Below are 21,356 nucleotides of genomic sequence, written 5' to 3'. Positions count from 1 at the left end.
GATATAATTTATCACGTGGCCTGTGACAGCGTGTCACGTCTCGTTTTCAATCGAATTCCTTCTCCTTTTCCTACTTCAGAAATCCAGCCAATGGGGAAAGACTGCTGCGAGTGACGTTAGAAGTGTTGTGTTATCACTGTCAAGAAAAGAACGGCGATTCAGGTGGTGTGTTAGCTGTTTAGATTGTGTGCTGTTATTCCTGTGTACGTGTACATGTACATGTCTGCTCTTTGTGTAGGCGAAGGTAGGGGCTGTGTGAGGACATTAGGGTTAGTGGGTTCTGTTGAAAATGGGGGTGGTGGGTTGTTATGCCGATACGAGATGTCTCTATCATTACTGAGAAGAGCCTTCTTCTAATAGTTTCTAATTTGTAGTGTATTTATGTAAAAGGGATGATCACAGAAAGGGATTCTTGGGATGATTGCCTGCAGTTCACCTCCAAAGCACTTGATGGTAGTAGCTTAGCTTTTCATCTTAATTTCAGATATTACAAGCTGCAACAAACATATAGCTTTTAAATATAGATACGAATAAACTAAAAAAAACTGAGTAAGACTCCTAAGTGACTTCTAATATTATAAACAATATGAAATGCAGTATCCTAGAGAGAAAGAGAGTCCGAGTCTGTTGGAAGCATATTATAATAAAGGAGTATATTGAACCTGTATATATAACATTCCTTAGGGCAGTGGTTCCCAAACTTTGTGCCGTGGCTCCCTGGGGTGCAGCGACAATCTTACAGGAGTGCCTCGGATAGGGCTGTTTGTAAGCAAGGCAGGGTCTTCTTGGTAAATATTTTGGCTTAGGGGTGCCTTGAAAAAATTATGGAGACACTAAGAGTGCCTCGAACTGAGAAAGTTTGGAATCCACTGCCTTAGGGTGTAATATTATTCTGTGGTAATATATTATTTATGGTAAATTGTATAACATAAAAATTACATGGGATGATCATGTTTTAAACATGGATGTGTACCCTTGGGACTGTTTATATGTGTTTCCAGTCTGAAGATGGCTATACCTTTTTTTTTTATTGACGTAGAATGATCTTGTTTTAAGCATAGAAAGTACATTGTAGAGTGTTTTTGTGTTTCCACTGGGAACATGACTAGATCCTTTTTTCCCCATGGGATGAATGCATTCAAAGCATTGATATGTACACAGTATTTGAAGAACCCAAGCAATTATAAATAAAAATACTGTGTATAACATTTTTATATACACCATTCATATTCATTGGCGGCATGTGACTTTTTAGTTTATAGTTGTTAAAATTTTGAAAAATATTTCTGGATCTTACATTTTTGGGTTGTCTCCTAGATGTAAAGAATATCTACCAAGCCCTGTCTGGGACATTCTCTATCCCTCTACATTATTATTTTTATTTACCTCTTAATCATGTCAAGTGTTTAGGGCTCTGACCTGTTTATTTTCTCTATGTCCCTCTATTCATGTGCAACCATCCGTTCACATGTCCTATATTTATTTGAGGTAGAAAGAAGCATTGTCTTAGTTTATTTCATTGGAAGCACAATACCATGTGTGATCCTTAAAAATATTTTACCAACTATTGGAGCACTCCTTTTATTTTAACATAATTGGACCTGGTTTAATACTGCTATTGCAAAGTGGTTCTTGAAATATTTTGTGAGGTCTTTAAATTTAGTAAGATGGCTATCAAACCATTTTTACAACATATTCAAGAAGAGCTCACATATGAATACATTAGTGAAATAATTGAAAGATTATTTAAAAATTATATATCTGGAGAACGTGTAATGCATCACCCACCCGTGGCTCCAAAAGAAGGAGCGGTCTATATTTTTGTGGCTCTGGACAGTCTGCATAAGAGTGATTATTCAAGGGATTAGTACAGATGGATTTCCAGAGGATACAGCAAGAGGCGAAGATGGCTTAGTGAAATGCAACTCTACAAAACATAACTTAACTTGGTGAATCTTATACAATTGTGTTATAAAGATACAGTATTCAAACATATACAGTTTGTATGTTGTATATGAATATAAAGTATTGATTTTATTATGTCTTACACTTTTTGTGGGGAAAATTTTTTAAAAGACGCCTTATATGTTTTTGGGTACACTTGTATTTATTTACTTTTTTTTTCTTTTTAAACTTATTTCTTGATTTTATAAAAATGAAAATTGTGGATACAGAAAAAGCAAAGGGGTAAGGGATAGTATAAAAAATACAAGTGATATATAAATAAAGTTAAAATAAACAATGATTTAAAGAAAAACATTGTACAAAACTCAAAAAAGAATATATGAAATTAAATTGATTATAAATATATTAAATTAAGTTAATATAGAATAGAACTACCAAAATTATATATTTCACAGTTTAAAAACTAAATAGGATTAAATATTAAAACAAATATATTTAGCCATCTTCCCACTGGAAACACACAATAAACACTCCACAGTATACATATCTATGCTTAATGTAATGATTACATTTTATTATTATTTTTTTATCTACAGGTATGTATATTAAAGTGTAATTTACTCATTGTGCATTTTTAAAACATGAAACATACTGTAGGCATTAAACATTGCTTTATTTTAAATACAGCTGTTGTAATATGTGTGTTGATTCTCCTGTTGAAAACATTTGGTGAAAAAAAAGTTAGTGCCATCTTATGGCAGAAAAATTAACTGCAGGTAATCATTCTGCTCATTCTTTTCTGTGATCATACATTTAGTACATTACTGTATAGAACAAAAATAAAACTGTGATCCAATCAGGTTAAAAAGGTTACATTAAGCTCTTTTGTAGAGGACCAGACGTATTCGGTTCTCCAGCACCCAAACATGATAAAATAATCTACATGTTATATGGAATATTTTTTCAGGTGAAAACTACTATTTTACTAGTTAAAAGAGAAAACAGAAAAAATGCAAAGAGTAAGGGGGGGCAAACATTGGTCTACACATACAGAATAGATCACATTGTAAATATAAAGTTCCATTGCATTGCTTCATAGTACAGTTGTTTCTGTCTGGCAACAATCCAAGCTCTAATAGCCACATGATATATTTAAAGATTGAGCACATAATTTATGAGAAGTAATAAATGCACAGATTTTTTTTACAAGTCCAATCAGAAATAAATTGTATTGCATCTAAGTAAATTAAAATATTAAACAATACATGCAAATATTGTTACTTTAGAAAAACATTCATAAAGTGAATAATTGAATAATTACAGAACTGAACAATTTAATTGCATTACAAAATATAATTTTATATTTAATTCCAATCTGAATGTTATACAATCTGATTGTATAATTTGATTGGGTTTGATTGCGCACTAGCACAATACAGGTTTAAGTACTTGACAAAAATAGGATAATTAGTGGCGCAAGCACTAAGACCTTAAAACTAACATATAGTGCAATACAAACAAAATATAATGAAACAAAACAGACTGAGAAAAAAAAAATAAAGTATCATTTTCTTAATAGTTAATTTTGCTATATTGAATGTCTTTTAAATTCATAGAAAAAGTTCCAATTAAACAACAAGATTATGACATCCCCCTCATGCAGTGTACTTACATTTGTGATGTATTTCAATAGCGGTGGGATAAATATGCCCAGTGTTTTTTCCAAAAGAGTTCTGCTTGTATGATGTAATGGAATTCAGCTTCCCCTTTATATAACCTGATCTTCAGTCAATTTGAACTTTTTGTAGATGAATGCGCACTTCTTCTATAAGAGTACATATCTGAAAGAAGACAAGGACAGCTCGTCTAGTGTTTTATCTTTTATCGTAAAAGGAAAATGATCAGACAAACTACAGGCAACCTGCACAGAGACAGTTAGTAACAAATTTGTTAACAATGTTGCAAGTCTTATTACCGTTTTTAAAGATGCATTGGCTTTAAGCAGTCCGCAAAAGATACAATGCGGGACCCTTGCTGTACTGCAAATTCAAGTTGAAAACATTGATAATGGATAATTATAGCTGGATTAGTACGTTAAAAGGAGACCATCTCTAAAACCACGCGTTTCAACCTAGTGTGAGTCTTTTTTCCTTAATTCGTATTCACTTTAATTAAAACATGTTCTACTTGTATGCAAGAGATCACACAATATAAAAACTAAAGGGGAACAGTACTATTACTTTTAAAGGGTGGGGTACGGAATAATGGTTGCCATTATTCCGACAATACTTGCCCTGACGTGGTGACCCCGAACTGCTCTTTAACAACTTGGCTCCAGGGCGACTGCTGTGACGTGCGACTGCAAAGGATCGCGACCTATGAAGAATGCGAACAGTCTTGATGACGTCACTGCCGACCGTGATGCTCTTTTCCTTGCTTGTTAAGGTGGAAACATAAGTATGTGGGCATACACAATGTACTTTGCTTAGCGTTGTACATTGTGTATGCCCGCATACTTACATTTCCACCTTAACAGTAAGGAAAAGAGCATCACGGTCGGCAGTGACGTCATCAAGACTGTTCGCATTCTTCATAGGTCGCGATCCCTTGCAATCACCAGTCACAGCAGTCGTCCTGGAGCCAGGTCGGGAAGGAGCTGTTCGGGTTCACCACGTCGGGGTAAGTATTGTCGTGGTAGTCGGCATCGATATGCTGACTACCACCGCTTATAAAATCCTATATGTTTTGGGAAATACTAAAAAATAACTAATGATCACTTAATCACAATGTAAAAATATAATGTTTGTAGTATGGAAAATAAATGATCACATAAATGATGACATGTCATAAAACAATATTTGAAATATCAAATTAAATATAGACAATAAGTTAAATAACAATGATATCATAGCACACTAATGAAATACATTTTACATAAACCACATTAAATTCAAAGTCGGCATTTAAGCCGTTTAGTTGTAAGGTTTTTAATTTAGAAGTCCAACCCATTTCTTTTTGGCTAGATCAGTAGTGGTATTAAAAATACGCCAATTCTTATCCACTAATCTATACCCATAAAATATGCTAAAGAGTTAACTGAGCAGTCGTGTTTTGTTCTACAATTTTCAGAAACGGAGTGCTTAGTGAACCCCTTTTTTAGAGTATGTGCTCATCCAGTCTTGTTTTTAATGGACAAATGGTTTTACCAACATACTGGCTGCCACATTGGCATTTTAACAGATAGATAACATTTAGAGCAGGGGTCAGCAACTTTTATTTATCAGTGTGCCGGCTAAAATCTAGTCAAGACCAGGTGTGCCAGTTGTATACATATAATATAAATAAATAAATATATATAATATAGACATTTACTTACAGTGGTGGACGTGAGCTGGTATAAGGGGGTATGCCATACAGCCACTGCTTTTACTGCTTTGATTGTAAAACTATTCTCTTACACTTTCCATATCGCCACTTCTAAGTTTCCACTTTGACCACTGTGTATATATGTTTATGTACATGTACAACTGCTAATATAATAATGATATTAATAATAATGGGACCAACAAATAAACGTTCATGTTATGCCACACAGTTGTGCCCCCAGTTCAACATCAAACATATTTGCTAACTGCACTCTGAGGACAAAAGGCATATAAAAATATTTATATTCTTAAATCTTTATTAGGTATCAAGTTAATTAGCGAAATAGTAAAAACCACAAAATGAAATAATTGTTGAACCAATAAGTCATATACTGTTAAAACTAGCAACTGAATGCTAGACTGTGCCGATGTTAGTGTTACTAAATATCATGCTGGTTATTTTGAGTTCATCTGGTACTTTTTATAAACCCCTCAAATACAAGTCAATTTTACTCGAAATATAATGAAATGAATGCCTCTGTTTCAATGTATTACATCGTTGTCATGCTGAGTGATATAATTAACTTTAAATCAAGGCAGCCAAAGTAGTGTTCTTATAAATAATTTCCGTTCATGAATAGATCTTATCACCATCCATAACTGGTAATAATATAATGTATGGTATTCAATAAGGATTATCCTAACTGAGAATTCGTATGTAGGTGGTTCAACTACAGCATAATCGTTCCTCACTGATAAGAAACTCCGACCGGATGGTATTTTAATGTTTGTCAGCCTTGGAGGTAGTGAGTTGGATAATAAACCTTTCCAGTTTATCTAATAAACCTTTCCAGGTTTATCTATCTAGCTCACTACCTCCAAGGCTGACAAACATTAAGATACCATCCGGTTGGTCGGGGTTTCTTATCAGTGTGTTTTTTACCTGTTATCATTTATATGTGATTGATTGTTTTTCATACTACAAACATTTTATTTTCTCATTGTGATTTAGCGATCATTAGTTATTTTTTTTAGTATTTCCCTGAACATATAGGATTTTAAAGTAATAATACTGTTTTCCTTTAGTTTTATATTGTGTGATCTCTTGCACACATGTAAAACTTTTTTAATTACAGTGGCCACGATTTAAGGAAAAAAGACCTGCACTGGGTTGAAACGCGTTGACTTTAGAGGTGTCCTCTTTCTTTAACACACTATTCCAGCTTCAATTTGCAGTACAACATGGGTACCGCATTACATATTTTGCTGACTGCTTAAAAGAGCTGCATCTTTAAAAAGTGGTAATTGGACTTGCCACATAGTTAACGGATTTGTTTTTTACTATCTCTGTGCAAGTTAACAGTAATTTGTCTTCTCAGTCCTTTAGAATAAAGGATAAAGCACTGTCCTTGTCTTCTTACTCTTTTCCAAGATTTAGTCTTTATAAAAGAAATGTGCATCCATCTACAAAAAGCTGTGATCGACTGAAGATCAGGTTATATAAAGGGGAAGCTGAATTCCATTATATCGTAAAAGCAAAACCCATTTGGAAACGGAAGTCATTTTAGAAATAAACACTGGGCGTATGTGACTGGATCACGTATAAATAACTTATGGTATAAATTTGTTTAAAGGAGATAGCGCAGGGTGCTTATTTATATAATTGCAAATGTACTTATGTTTGATATTGTATTGCACTTTTTTTAGTAGGAAATGTATTGACCAGAAAAGGGATTTGCTTTTGTTTGTAACCTTGCTAGAGGGAATGCATTCATATCTGAGGTATATGTTTGATTTCTGATAAGCATTTGTAAGTCTGTTGTGCAGTCTAGAGGATGTCCTCATTAAGGCTAATTACGTCTATTCAATGTGAGTGACCAACACTTGAATGCACAACAAAGGGCCGTTACCTTGAATGCAGCTTGTGTTAGATAGACAGGAACTCTAAACAATGGAGACAGAACATCTGAAGAAATCAGGGTGAAGTGGAAGTTAAATTGTGTTTGATGCAAAACTAGATTACATCCTGAGATCTGATGGAAATCAAGTTGATATGGAAGTTCAATTGTTAGATGCAAAATTAGATTACATCCTGAGATCTGAGGAAATATTCTAGATGGGTTGGAGCCAGATAGGTCCAAGGGGCTGGCTTACCCCTGCTAGGAGTTATGTCAGAACTATATAAAAGGTGAGCTGTTTGAGCATGTAATGTATTCTTCTAATTTCAACATCTGACCTGATCATTGGTACCTCTAACCAGTGAGAGCAAATAAACAGCTTGCTTCAAATATCTTCACTGCTGAAAATTCTGTGACCTACAGATTAGACCCAACCTCTAATCTGTTCTCCGGCTGAATCTGAGGTTGGACCCAAGCTTTTCCAGTACCACCGCTCTGCCTGTTACCCATGCAGCCCTGGTCAATGTGATAGGTCAGGGGGGATGAATCCACAGCAACCCTGATTCATAGTAAAAGGTCAGGAGTACCAGCCCAGGTACACCAGCAACGAGGTACGCTAGCAGCGTCAGTTACCCAGAAGGAACGTGGTTCTGAGTGTCATAGAAGGAGCTCAGTGGTGGCAGCAGGCCCCTCCCACTGCGGCGTATTCGGAATAACGAAAGAGGACTGTGGCAGAGTAAGCCCAGCCGGTTCCCAGCAACAACAGACAGGGTGGCATAGGCGGTCCATCCTGTCACAGCGTATTTATCCCACCGATATTGAAATACATCAAAAGTATAAGGGAACTTTTCCTATGCATTTAAAGAACATCCAATGTAGCAAGACGGTGTATTAAGAAATTATTATGGATATTGCAAATCATCTTGGATTTCCTTGACCATGAGAACACAAGCCAATTACAGGTCAATGAACTCTGATGTGACTTACAATATCCATGCTAAATTATAATTGGATATACATATACATATATATATATATATATATATATATATATATATATATATATATATATATATATATATATATAATGTGTGTGTGTGTTTATAGCAAACTAAAAATGCTAATGCAGAGTGCAGTAGCTTTTCGGCGATTCCAAGCCTTGTTGTTATAATGCAAAATTGTTTTCACACATAATAAAAACAGTTTGAAGTTGTGGGGGATTTTTTTTGGAATCAGCAATATAACCTAAAATACATAAACTGCAATACTGTATTTGTTTTGCGGCAGTGAAGACCTTCCTGTTTAGTATGAAGAGGAGTTTGCAAAGTGATAAGAATGTTTTACCTAGAATTGACAGATTACCATATGCACAGAGATTTGATTGTTGAAGATCTACACAAATTACCAACATGTTTGTAAATGATTCAGAGTGCTTTGGTTGTCCTTTGTAATTTATTGTTTGTGCATGTTATTTACTCATTGATCCAGCTAATACGTGCAAATTTGCACCCGGCTATATCGTGTTACAGTGCAAAGGGTATAATCTTTATTTGCTTGCCGGTAAAGTAGAGCCTGTTTTTACATATAGCACACAAATACTGGGCAGGTTTACTCTAACACCATGCTTTAGATTTGAGTTAGCCTCACTCCCAACTCTAAATCTGTGTTTTTAATTTTGTCCCACTCCCTGACCTGCAGCTCAGCTTGCTTATGCGAAGGTCATGTTTCACATTCTAGCTAGATTTACTCTTGACTGTAAATTAGAAATCTTGAATGAGCAGATTTTGTTAGTGGCCAGCATTAAAGATTGACAGTGTTTTTAAACCAGAACTGACCTTGCGTACATGGGAGGCTAATAAATGATGGTGTAGAAGTGCTATTCTTGCTTTTCCTGACTGTTCATATTTTCCAGTCATTTGGTGAGTGATAGCTGAAGCTGCTTATGATTCAGGAGGCCCTTTTAAACCACATCCCTTATCCACCTGCAGCTCAGCTTTTCTGTCCACCCACACCACCATGCACTCATATAAACAGCTGTGCACCGCCACCTCCTGTTCTTTTTTCTTTTTTTTTTTAAACATTTTATAAGACTTGCAACATGGTAAAAGTATGTTCAAAATATGTAAGGACCATGAACTATTTTTTCCATCTTTCAAGTATAAAATTAAAATTCCATGAAAATAAAAGATTTTACATTGGACAATCTTCTCCTCTCATGCTGTTCTTCATTATCTGTCATAGCATCTCATTGCTTGGTTTTACATCCTACTCGCCTTTCCACTAAGAGTCTCTTAATATTTTATAAAAAAAAAAGAAAAAAAAGTACATAAAGCCTTTAGACATCTCTTCTTTCAGAGAACCACATTGTCCAATCAACTGCAATTGATCCCCCCCCTGCATCGAGTGTAGATTACATTTAATTTTCCCCATGTAACACCAGAAGATACAATTTGTGTTGGCTACTGTGTCTGAGGTCTATATGGCTATGCTAGTAGAAGTGGTGTGAAGATTCTTATGGGAAATTTATCCTAGTTGCTTATGTCCCCCCTGTTTAATCAATATTGATTGCATTTTTAATCACAAGTACATAATGCAAAGCTGTTTAATAAAATGAAAAGTTATATTGAAAGATGTTGTTGTTCAGCTAGAGTCCTTTGTTTTTGTGACTTTTTTTTCTTCTTACTCATAGTGAAAACAACATTCATTGGATCCAAGTTCAGACCTTCACAGAGTGGATTTTCTGACATCTCTGCGTAATGCCTGGAACTGCAATTTACCTAACCAAATGTCATAGCATAGGAAGGAAAAATCTGTAACAGTAAACATAGCATAAATTATCCATTTAGTCTTACTCTATAATAGTTGGGATGTAGTAATAGCAGACAGGAAGCAATCAACCCTACTAAGTAAATTTATGTATTTAAATTACTATAGTGAACATTTATTATTAATAGGTATAGCTATTCATGTTTCTCTACTCTTTGATCTCTAAACACAAGGACACTTGGTTTTCTCACTACCGCTGTAGACACTGCTTCATGATGAGATCTTTACTGACCTCAAGTAAAAAGACCTTTCCCATTTAGGGTTTACCGGTACTTTTATTAATAAATTATATAACTGCATAAATCTGTTTAGTAGTTTTCACAGGTATTTGTTCAGCCTATTCTGTAGCAGTTGATTATTTCTCCTGTAAACTTGCTGGACTTAGAGCAGTCATGTGTACCTTAGTTATGTCAATTGAGGACCCACTCAGTGTCATCACATACAGCAAGAAGACTTTAGTTGGGACAGACTGCAGTGATACATCCAGCATCATAGATGAAACTAATGAGAACAAGGATGAGAGCACGCCCATGGAACCAGAATCAGAACGAAAGACATCTATACAACTGTACCACCTTGAGGATACACTACCAGCGGTGGAGACTAACATAGAGGAGCAAAACACGCATCGCATCAATGCCAACAACTGGTTTGTTGCTCACTTATCCTTGTAAACCACTATTATAGTAAAAAACACATTGCATGGCAGAGAGATTGCTTGTTCCCTAGTATTTTGACAGAGCATTCCAGGTCACAAAACAGGAGAAGTGCCTTGCCGTACAGTGCATGCAAGTGAGAGTGAAAGTACAGATTCTTTTGAAGGCAAGGTTGAACTCTACAACCTAAATTTCTTTAGGTTTTAAACTCACATGCATTCATTTTAGCATTAATTAAGCATTTTTAAAGCCTATTAAACACTCTTAATAGTCCAAAAAAGAATGTAAGCAAATAGTGTTTGTTTTTTACTTTATGTCAATTTTGATGTTGCATGCAGTGTGCAGAGGCTTTAATACTCTAATCCTCTGTTTAAAGAGAGAGCAAAGTAGAAGGTTCTGTCTGTGCTTTTATCTAGCATTGTTTTTCAATGGTAAGTATCAGAACAACCGTTTATTCAGAAAACATCCAGAAGATGCTTGCTTACAATTTGCTGCCTTATTTCTCTAGATGTTTATAACTCACCGCTAATCAATAGAATAACTGCTTTCTAATCAGCAATGTTTGCTACATCAGACTTATTTTAAACATGTTTTTATATATCTTCTTTCATTTAAATTGACAATCAGTGCACAGCATTTCTGATCTCAATTTTTATAGCACAATACTACTCACTTTGAGAAGCTTATCATGGCAGCTTTCGGCCTGCAAAAGCTGAGATTATAAAAGTTATTTAAATATAATCAATCAAAATACATATTTATCATGTTGAAATGTTTCACTTAATGCCTCTTAAATAGATCTTAATAATAAATATTGTAATTTTTTTGATAGCCTAATTTCATGCCAGGCATGACCTGAAAGGTGCTCTTTTGAGATAATGAAATCATGGGTTACTATTTATGTAAAATTAAATAAATAATAAATAATGTAAAGCATTGTGAAACAAGACACTGCTGTATGATTTTAAAGGACTGCAAAAAAACAAAAATTTTCATTTTCTGAGATGAACCATGTACTCAGTTAATAATTAGCCTGACTATAAACTGCAGCTCTGATTAAGCAGCAATCCCATGAAAATAATCAGGTGGTTCTTTTTTTAACATAAATCGCTTTGGCAAGCTATAAGAAGAATGTTGGTATTTACCATTTTCTCTTGTTTTTTTTCTTCAGGCTGGTATTAATGAATTGATTTTGGACTACCATGACAACCATAGTTACATTGCACATCATGCAGAGAGCAGAGAGGCTTTGGAACGCCCCTCTGAGCTCTGTCTGCACTGTGACATCCTCCTTCTCCCCCTTTGCCCTCACATGACATGCTGAGACTGACTGTCTGTGTCCGCCAGCCATTTGTTTGCCAGTCAGAGATCATTTGAAAAGAAATGATTTGTAGGAGGATAGCTGAGAAAAATGTCAGATGCATGTTTAAAAAGGTTACTTAACTTGCTATTTAAAGAAGAAAATTGTATCTTTTATGTGGGATTGCTGCTTTAAATAAACTATTACCTACTATGCCATTACAAACATTTGAAACTCATTTAACATTTTTAGGACAGTGTTTCTAACTGGATTTTATAAAGGTCAAAAAACTCAGAATGCAGTCTTTTGGGCTACCTTAGTATCACTGGACCTGTGCCTTTTAAACATTTTCCAATCCCACACAGTGCATTTCTGCAAAGCAAGTCTACAATCTTGTCACTCACCCCGTGTCCCTGTTAGAGAAGCACCTTCCCTCTCACATGGAAAACTGGTAGATGACTGAAAGATAGCACAGTAGATATATTGGACCTTATTTAGAGTGAGAGCTTAAGATACATCTAAGTCTGAATGAGTAGCAGATGCATCCGCTTGACAACAGACCCACCCCTCAGACACTTAGGTCCAACTTGCAAACATGTACCAAAAACTTTTATTTGTTACCAACACGATTGCTATGTAGCATCATCATCAACATTTATTTATACAGCGCCAGCAATTGCCGTAGTACTTTACAATTGGGGACAAACACAGTAACAAACAATACTGGGTAATACAGCAAAGAGGTAAGAAGGCCCTGCTCTCAAGCTTACTATCTATGGGGCAATGGGAGTTAGATACATGAGGTTAAGTCTACATATTGCATTTCAGTTCAACCAGGTTGCAAAGGTAAAATGATTTCTATGCTATATGATCCAGTCATACAGCAAAGTTGAACAGGGGGTCAGTGTTGTTGTCTTGGGTGAATTGTGTAAATGTTGAAGTTAAGAGGGTGGTTAAGGAATATTATAAGCTTGTCTGAAGAGGTGGATTTTCAGAGAGCGCTTGAAGGTTTGTAGACCAGCGGAAAGTCTTATTGTGGAAGGAAAGGAATTCCACAGAGTTGGTGCAGCTCAATAAAAGTCTTATAACCAGGAATTGGAGCACGTAATGAATATGGATGAGAGACTGAGATCTTGTGCAGAACGGAGTTGTCGATTTGGGAGATATTTTGAGACAAGTGAGGAGATGTATGTTGGTGCAGTTTTGTTGATGGCCTTGTAGGTTAGTAGAAGTATTTTATATTGGATCCAGTAAAAAACAGGCAACCAATGTAGAGTCTGAGGAAGAATAATTTGCAAGGCAAATCAATTTAGCGGTTGCAAAATAGATTGTAGGGGTGAGAGTCTGTTTTGGGGAAGACCGGTAAAGAGAGAATTGCAATAGTCAGTACGGAAGATGAGTACATGAATTAAAGTTTTTTGCATTGTCTTTTGTAAGATACAGTATGTGCGTATTCTGGAAATGTTTTTTAAATGTATGCAACATGATTAATGTGGAGAACACAGAATCGTTCTGAGTTAAGGATCACACCAAGGCAGCGAGTTTGCGATGTTTGATTTATGGTCTTGTTGTCAACAGAAATAGAAATTTCAGGTAAGCAACTTCTGTTGGTGGGTGAGAATATTATTACCTCTGTTTTTCCAAAATGAAATGGCAGAAAGACAATCGGTAACGCAGGACAACACAGATGATGAGAGATAAGAGGATAGATAAATTTGTGTATTATCTGCATAGAGGTGATACTGAAATCCAAAGAAACTTATTAGTTTTCCTAGAGAAGTAGTATAGATAGAGATGATATAGATGATCGAGTACTGAGCCTTGTGGAACTCCAACTGATAAAGGAAGTGTAGCAGAGGTGGATCCAGGGATTGTAGCATTTGTATGAGAAAAGATTGGACAACAGTGTCAAATGCAGCAGAGAGATCCAAGAGAATTGGAAGAGAGTAATGGCCTTTGCTTTTAGCCATGATGAAATCATTGACAGCATTAGTCAATTCAGTCTCTGGAGTGTTGCTACCAAAAGCCTGACTGAAGCAGATCCAATAAGTTGCTTGCGAAAAGGAAGCATGTGAGGCGAGTGTAGGCAAGTCTCTCTAGAAGCTTGGGGGGGGGGCATTAGAGTTGAGAGATGTGATTCAGAATAGGAGTAGTCACTGCGTACTTGTATAATGATGGGAAGTTACCAGTGGAGAGAAAAAAATTACATGACCTCTTCCTCTCAAACAATCTCAACCTTCTGGCAATAAGAGAAGCATGGCTCACTCAATCAGATACTGCCTCACCTGCAGCCCTTTAACATGGTGACCTCTGTTTCACCCACACCCCCAGACCTGGAGGCAGACAAGGAGGTGGGGTTGGACTACATCTCTCCCCACAGTGCACTTTCACAGTTCTACCAAATGTCCCATATGTCCCAAATGTTCATATCTTTTGAAGTACATATTGTTTTTTAACCCATTTTCTATATGTGTTGCTGTGCTCTATCGCCCGTCTGGATCACACCAACAATTTCTTGAACACATCTCTGCATGGCTCCCTCACTTTATATCTTCTGACATCCCCACCATCATCGGTGATTTCAACATCCCAATTGCTAATCCACATTCCAATGCTGCTTCAAGACTAATCTCTAACCTCCTCACTTGACCTTTCCCGGTGGATTGAATCCGCTAGTCATTGGGATGGTCACTGTCTTGATCTTGATTTCTCTAGACTATGCCCAGTTTCTGATTTCTTTACCACTCCTTTCCCTCTCATGGGTCATCACCTTATTAGCTAATCGCTCACCCCAGTTTTTTAACCTTCCTGCTATCAAACTCTTCCAAGCCTCCTCATATCCACAGGAATATAAACTTTATTGATTTTCAACAGTTTTCCCCCTCTCTCTTTAACACTTTTGCTCCCCAGTTTCTACTTTCTCCTCCGCTGATAGGGCAGTACCTCATTTTCATCAAACCCTAGTAACTGCACTTGATCAAGTGGCTCCAGCAACTCTTCATACGCCTCATAGACTTTGTTGTCAACCATAGCACACCAAAGTAAACACGGAATCTACAAAAACTTTCTCGTAAAGCAGAACATCATAGGCGTAAATCTTGTACCGCTAATGATTTTATCACATACACTGCTATCCACCACTCCTATCAAAAAGCTCAGGACACAGCAAAACAAACATACTTCCACTCTCTCATCTATGCTCAGGCTTCTAACCCCAAACGCCTTTTTAACACATTTAAATCTCTTCTAAACCCTCCCACCCCAAACCCTCCAACTACCATCAGTGCCCAGTATCTTGCTTCCTATTTCAAGGACAAGATTGATAAGATCTAACATAAAATGGTATCATCTCCCTCAACAAGCAATCAGCTAAATTCCTTTGTAGCACCCTCACTTCATTTGATCCCACAAATGAAGAGGAAGTCTCTACTCTCTTCTTATCTTCATACTCTACTTCCTGTCCCTTTAATTCCATACCCTCACAAATTGGTAGATCCCTGTCTCCTGTGCTCATTCCACTTCTAACTAAAATCTGTAATCTCTCTCACACTACTAGTATCTTTCCATCACTATTCAAGTACGCAGTGATTTCTCCAGTTCTGAAAAACAAAATTCTGACCCAAACTCTCTCTCAAATTACCATCCCATCTTTCAGCTCCCATGCCCCTCCAAGCTTCTCGAGAGAATTGCCTACACTCGGCTCACACACTTTGTTACAGCAAACATCTACTAGATTCTTCTCAGTCAGGCTTTCACTGTCAACACTCCACAGAGACTGGGTTGACCAAATTTGTCAATGATTTGGTCACAGCAAAAATTAAATGCATTTACTCTCTTCTAATTCTCCTGGATCTTTCTGCTGCATTTGACGCTGTTGAGCACTCTCTCATACAGACGCTACAATTCCTAAGTCTTCCAGACACTGTCCTATCCTACCTATCTAGTTGCTCTTTCAGTGTTAATTCTCTGGAACAACCTCCACTCCGCTTCCTTTAGCAGTTGGAGTACCACAAGGCTCAGTCCTAGGTCCTCTGTTTTCTCTATCTACACCACTTCTCTTGGAAAACTAATAAGCTTCTTTGGATTGCAGTATCATCTCTATTCGGTTGATACACAAATTTATCCTCTCCTGATCTCTCACCATCTGTGTTGTCTCGCGTTACTGACTATCTTCCTGCCATTTCATCTTGGGTGCCCTCTTGCCAACTCAAACTCAACCTTTCAAAAACAGAATTAATAATATTCCCACCCAGAAACAGAAGCTTTCTAATTGACATTTCTATTTCTGTTGATAACATGACCATAAATCCCACCTCGCAAGCTCGCTGCCTAGGTGTAATATTCGACTCACAACTATCCTTTGTTCCCCACATCGACTCTATATCTAAATCATGTTACATACATCTAAAAAACATTTCCAAAATACGCACATATCTCACTTAAGACACTGTAAAAACTTTAAAACATGTACTCATCATCTCCTGCATTGACTATTGTAACTCCCTCCTTCCTGGTCTTCCTAAAATCAGACTCAAACCCCTACAATCTATTTTGCATGCAGCGGCAAGATTGATTTTCCTTGCAAATCATTCTTCCTCTGCTGAGCCACTCTGACACTTTCTACATTGGTTGCCTGTTTTTCAACAAATCCAATATAAAATTCTAATACTAACACACAAGGTCATCAACAAATTGAACTGACATACATCTCCTCACTTGTCTCAAAATATCTCCCAACTCTGCACCTCCCTTCTGCACAAGATCTGCGTCTCTCTTCCACTCTCATCACTTCCTCCCATTCTCGGTTACAGGACTTTTTTCGGGCTGCACCTACTTTATGGAATTCACTCCCTCGCACCACAAGACTTTTCTCTATTCTTTAAACCTTCAAGCATTCTCTGAAAACCCACCTCTACAGACAAGCTTATAATATTCCCTCAACTACCATTTCAACCTCCCTACGTTACAATATTACCACCCTCTACACAGCTAACACAAGACAACCACCCTCTGACCAACATTGCTGTGTGACTGATCATACAGCCCACTCAATACTTTTTACCTTTGCATTCTAGTTGGACCAATATGCAATATGACATAGCACTTTTCCTTGTGTATCAAACTCCCATTGTCCCATAGATTGTAAGCTTACGAGCAGGGCCCTCTTAACTCTCTGTCTGTATGTATTACCCAGTATTGTTTTATTACTGTTTGTGCCCAATTGTATAAAGCGGTACAGAATTTGCTGGCGCTATATAAATAAATGATGATGATTCCATAGGGCACATTTAAAGGACTTTGGAAGAGATGGGAGACAGGTGATGTGTTTGAGGTTTGTTGGATTTCGGTAGTGTTCAGATATATGTGTATGGGGGATTTAGAGGGAACCTGGATTAGGTGATATATCAGCAGCTAATAGAAGCAGAAAGTCAGAAATATAGGAAAGATGATAGTAAGTGTGACCTTTTATTTTCTGGTGGCAGAATGAGGCTGTTCCAGTTAGTGAATATAAATAGGACAAATGTTCATGAGTGTTAACTAGAGGTGAGTGGAGTAATCGAGGGGCAAGGTGGACAATGGTGTGTGTGTTACAGGAAGGGTGACGAATGATATAGTCCGAAAAATAATGCCATGAAAAGAGAGTAATAAAAGCAATATGTGAAACATTTGGATGTAAGAGTAAAAGGCAACAAATGTGAGGGAATTTGAAGAAATACCTAGTTGCAATGTCCAATGCCTTTAGAAAAGTAGTGCAGAGTTGGTCTAGGTACACACTACAGAATTTTTCTCCAGATGTGTTATCTATAATGATTGATAAAGTCCCAATCTGCATGCTGATTTTTGTGTACACACTATACAGGTTGGGTACGTGACCCTGGCTACCACAACACAGACAACGGCTTTCCCGACTTGACAAGTGCGAAGCTCTAAATGACGAAAGACTGGTAAGCTCGAAGGTTTGAAATGACTACCTGCCACAATCGTGAGGAATTAAGAAGCTTGCACACAGAAAGTCACGTGACTTTCTGGGACTATACTATTATTAGCGGTGTTAAGGGAGTAATGCCAGGAGGCGCCTTGCGATTGTGGCAGGTAGTCATTTAAAACCTTCGGGCTAACCATTCTTTCGTCATTCAGAGCTTTACACTTGTCAAGTCGGGTAAGCCATTGTCGGTGTTGTGGTAGTTGCATTAGAGACTACCATAGCACTATACACGTCTTACAAGATTTACCTTCAGATCTGTGCTCTTAATCTGCCATAACCATTGGCTGAAAAGATCATGACTCTCTAAACTCTGTGGAGACCCTGATCGTGACTGCATACACACTGCAGAAATGGATCATCATTGTTCCATCGTTGAACAACATTTTTAGTCCGATTTAAAAAATCAAATGAAACGATACAATGAGCTTTGGAACGATTATCGCTCATCATTGCAGTGTACACACTAATGCAATATCAGTCGTTTATTGAGTGTTTGGACTGATAATCGGCTAAAAACCCTGTAGCTTGTACCTAGCCTTAGGCTGCAACAGATGTAGAGTATTTCTGGATTTCTTCAGATGTTGTTCATTGTTTGTTCACCTGTGTTGTTTAACTGCATTTCCAAACACTTTTTGAGAAAACCCATTTACTGTAGGAAAGCCCAACACGTCACACCCCAAACATGTTTCCCCTTAGGCTGAATGGTAAGATATTGTTGGGATGAATACAAATTAACTACATCTGTGCTAATTGGTCAGCTAATCAGAAGAAAGAGGGACAAAAAAAAATGTTTGTACTATTAGGCTAGAAGAGGGAAGGCACCCATCATAAATTGTGCATCAATGAACACTTGGCCAGAATAGGTTAAAGCAATAGATAACAAATTCCTGGTTACATATTTTTAAACACATAGTTGCATGGCTGAGAAATAAAAATGAATGAGATGAGGTTCAGATTAGCAGAGGATGAGAGGATAATTTGAACTTGAATAACCTAGCTAATACAGCAGGAACAACTTCGCAACATGCGTACAAAAAAAAAAATCTTTCCTCAAAAAACGGTAGACAAATCCTAATCTATGGCTGAGCAACGACTAAAGTCTCAATGAGCGTCAGTGAATAATTTGCAAACCTCTAATTGCAAGCAATTCACTACTTCGGGTGTTTATCATCGGCTACTTACTCTAGACCACCTTTTCAGCCGTATCTGTGATTACGTCCCAGCCTGAATCCATACACAATTGTTTGAACATGCCGTTATTGTACATTGCCTATGTTTGAACAATCATTCCCTTCCTATCACACCTTTTTAGGCATAATGAGTAGAAAGTGACAAAAAGTTGCAGATCTGAATTGCTACAGTTGCATACATTCATTTTGAGCATGCTCAGGGCAAATAAAAATCACAAAGATGAGCTGCATAAATAGGCATTGGTCTCTGAATCAGGCCGATTGTGTTAAGTATAAACACTCCAATTATTTCATGTATATTTTTTAGCACTGTCAAATAGTGGCTTTGCTTCCTCTTCAGCCTTGATCATATGTTTCAATAGTATTTTTTGCACTACTCACATGAGCAGTGCATACATTGTAGCTATATTTAAATCACTGTACTTTAACTGTAATTTTCAATCACTCCTATAATATTACTACAACATTAATGCCACATGGGCGTTTAGTGTCTCTGCATAATTTAGCATTTTCAGTAGTGTACTTAAAGTGGTTCTGTGACAGGAACTATGTGCTTACACAGCCAATTATGTTAAGAAAATAAATTCAAATGGAAATATGCAGGTGCTCAAAGCTTCCATGTGGCGTTATCCATAGAGCATGAATTCATATTTTAACTGAAATAATGTTACACAAAAACCCACTAATGTGCTCAATCAATAATGTAAGGCTTTCATACTTGTTATTTGCTGTTTGTCAGTAAGGTCTACTACAAACAAAGGCACAGCGTTCTTCCCATTGCATAAGTACAGTTGAAGGGTAAGGGTTTAGCAGAGACATGATTTTGACCTTAGCATCAGTTCAACCACACATGCTACATCTATTGGGACACCATAAATGTTGTAAGAATTAACTTTTATTGTGCAGCTGTTTGTCTTGGTGGAATTGTTTCTGCTATTATTGTCTGTCTCTTGTCTCAATAAATGTGCTTCTGTTGTCAGTTTTGCAAGTGCCTCATTGCTTTATATTTGTGTGTTTCTCAGTAGGGTACATTCAACAGTGCAAGACATAAAAAAAGAAGACTTCCAAAATGTGCAATTTTAGTTAATACGTTTATTACCCATACTGTAAAAATTAGGTGGGTTTGGTGGCACCAAGTCATTTGGTTTCTGGGGACATCTGCCTCTTACAGGTGGTTTATGGTGACAGCAAAAGTTTACTTTTCTTGATCCAAAAGTATATATTTGTGGTTTCTATTCTTTGGAAAATCTAGTATTGTAATACACTAAAATAAATGCTTATGTTTATTTGTGTAGTGAACAATAAGGACATCATCTTATTTGCAACCTCTGGCAGCAGAATTGCTAAGACCACCCATCTACTAGGTTTTGATCTAACCTACTACATCAGACCATGATGTTTTTAATGGTAGATTATGAGGGGCAAACACAAAGCAGCACAACAAGTCTGCACACATATGTATGCTTAAAAGGTGCAAAAATGTAGCCACTAGCTGAGGGGTTTCTTTCTCAATTTTTATTTCTACTGTATATACCCTTTAACTATTTGCTCAGAACTCTCTAATGTGTTAAATTTAAGCTTAATTTATTGTGTAGATTTATACTAAGTACTCCACATTTAATTGCAATGTAATTTCACTAACATGTATGATTCAATTAAGCCAGGTTCACATTGGCTATTGTGGTCATAGTTGAAAATTGACAATTTGTTATGATTATTGATAAAATAGAAATCCTTTGGATCATGTCAAACTAAATGGAACCTAATAATCATATCAAGATGCACTTTGATGCCTTTAAGAGTACATCCAGGCTGACATTTAATTTCTGTTTTTAAAAAAGCCATTTACCTATTTGCTTTCACACTGTGTGCAAAAATTTAAATGTTTGAGGATTTTTCTGTTTTAGGCAATTTTGCAGTGTATCCGCAGCATCATAAGTCTATACCTTTAATGTATATTTAAACAACAAATTTTGTGTTGCTGAACAAAAAATTCAGATAATAATACAGGTTCAGCTATATAAATTTCTTTATAATTTGGATTAATTCTACAGCACTAAGGAGATTTAAATGCTTCTAAAATGCTTCTAAAGAGCCTTGTAAGTTTGACTACCATCACATGTATGTGTTAACTTACCAACCATATGCCATCTTGTAATGTGAGTCAGTGTAATAACAGTGCACACGGAACAAACATGACCAAATCATGCTTACAGTAATTAATTATGGG

The 21,356-nt window shown here is 36.6% G+C and overlaps 1 long non-coding RNA gene across 1 annotated transcript; it reads left to right on the top strand.

Moving 5' to 3' along the window:
* Positions 1–57: 57 nt before the first annotated feature.
* On the top strand, positions 58–15,878 carry LOC142161444 (uncharacterized). The gene is made up of 3 exons (XR_012693400.1): positions 58–162; positions 9,858–10,643; positions 11,822–15,878. It is a non-coding gene; the product is annotated as an uncharacterized LOC142161444 (long non-coding RNA).
* Positions 15,879–21,356: the final 5,478 nt, after the last annotated feature.

This window comes from Mixophyes fleayi, chromosome 6 (genome assembly GCF_038048845.1).
Source record: "Mixophyes fleayi isolate aMixFle1 chromosome 6, aMixFle1.hap1, whole genome shotgun sequence".
In the NCBI taxonomy this organism is placed as follows: Eukaryota; Metazoa; Chordata; class Amphibia; order Anura; family Limnodynastidae; genus Mixophyes; species Mixophyes fleayi.
The sequence above is the reverse complement of the archived record's forward strand: the minus strand, read 5'-3'. Positions and strand labels throughout refer to the sequence as shown.